Consider the following 1,881-nt stretch of genomic DNA (forward strand, 5'->3'; position numbering starts at 1 on the left):
CAGCAGGCGAAAGAGAGCCTTGACTCACGGGAGGCATCTGTGGAGGAGGCTCAGACGCTGGTGACGGCCCTTGGTGGGAATACTGAACTGGCGCGACGGGCACAGTTTCTTGAGGGAGTGCCACGGGCACGGAGGCGGTAGAGCAGTCCATGTCACAGGCCAAAGTCGTAGCATCGGAAGACGGCGCAGGCTGGAGGCCTAGAGGCGCTGACGATTGCGTGGACGTGGAGGCTGCGTCAGGTGGCAACACAGCGGGCATCCGCGTAGCCGTCGTCGACAACGCAGAATCCATGCAGACGCGTAGCGCGGCCTCGCTCGGCAGCGCCGAGCTAAGCCTAGCTTGCCCCTGAGGGTTCCGGTTGGGTTTTCTCACTTGAGAATGCGCCCGCCGTGCCGGGAATTTCTCCGTAGGGGCGTCGTCAGCATTCGGTCGCACGGAGGGCACTGTCCGACCCACGCCACACACGAGAAGACAACGAAAAGCGAAAACACAGACCTAGAAGCAGACACGTATCCACCCACTAGGTCTTCGTCTTCTTCGTAGACTTCGTAGACTTTTAACCCGCGCAGTCTTCTAAGATGTGCGCCATGAAACTGCCTGAAGACGACTCCATCCCCAAGAGAAAAATCGCGAAGGATTCCATTATATGGCTAATCGAGAATTTTTCCTTCTGCTGGGGGCGTCTCGGACGAGAAATAGCTAGCTCCAAATTACAGGCGCACGGTTCTTGGTACCTTGCCTTCCGCACTGGAGAAGATAGCATCAACGATGACCGAGAGTGCCAGTTCTTGTCTTTTTTTCTCCACCACAAGGATAGCCAAAACGTGACTGCAGAAGCAACGTTCTGTGTTGTCGACGTGAAGAACAATGATGCTCTCAAGAGCACCCCGACTGTACTAACGTTCACGGACGGGATAGCGCCCAGCGGATTTTTGGGCACCATAACCAGAAGCGCTCTGCAAAGTGAAGCTGCGCATCTTATGAATGGAGACTCCCTTACAATACGCTGCGATATGACTCTCGTTGACTACTCAGACGAGCACACAGAACGACACAGGACCACTTTGAGTGTCACAGACTGTCGCCTCTCGGAAGACTTGGGCTGGCTCCTGGACAGTGGCAGCGGCGCCGACGTCACTGTAAATGTGGGCGACGGCAGGTATCGCGCGCACAAGGCGATACTGGCGTCCAGGTCAGCAGTTTTTCGAGCCATGTTCCAGCACGACATGCTCGAGAACCTACAAGGGCAAGTCTTCGTGACAGACATCGAGTACGAAGTGTTTGGAGAAATGCTCCGCTTCATCTACACTGGACGTTCACCGAACCTCGACAACACGGCGCACGCCCTCATGGTGGCGGCTGACAAGTACGGCTTGCTGACTCTGCGGGACGAGTGCGAAGACGCCCTAATTGAAAACCTCAGCCTCGAGAGTGCGGCGTTCCGTCTCATCGCCGGCGACAAGCTCAACGCTACCATTCTGCGCCATTACTCCCTGAATTTTATTTGTGCCAACCTGTGCGAAGTGATGAAGACGGACGGATGGTGCACCCTGGTGGACGACCACATAGATCTGGTGTTGGATGTGATTATCGCTGCACTTCCCGAATCTTGTGAGGACACCATCGAGCCGCCTGCCAAACGACGGAGACTGTACGAGAGACGCTAAGATGAATTTGTCCGATGTTCATAGCTCTACGCACTGCATAAGACAGCAACACCACGGACAAGCAAACGTGTGGTTCCGGACATTTCAAAACCTTTCTGGTCTCGTCATATACCCTGCCGCGGAACTCCTAAACTTTAATTCTGCAGTGTGGTTTGTTTTCCTAGAAGGTGTCAAGCAGTGCAATGTGCAGCCTGCATAGCATTGCATATCGTT

At 54.8% G+C, this 1,881-nt stretch overlaps 1 pseudogene; it reads left to right on the forward strand.

The window, feature by feature from the left end:
* The first annotated feature begins 1,014 nt into the window (after positions 1-1,014).
* On the forward strand, positions 1,015-1,668 carry LOC144102732 (speckle-type POZ protein pseudogene; annotated as a pseudogene).
* The last annotated feature ends 213 nt before the right edge of the window (positions 1,669-1,881 follow it).

This window comes from Amblyomma americanum, chromosome 8 (assembly GCF_052857255.1).
Source record: "Amblyomma americanum isolate KBUSLIRL-KWMA chromosome 8, ASM5285725v1, whole genome shotgun sequence".
Classification (NCBI taxonomy): domain Eukaryota; kingdom Metazoa; phylum Arthropoda; class Arachnida; order Ixodida; family Ixodidae; genus Amblyomma; species Amblyomma americanum.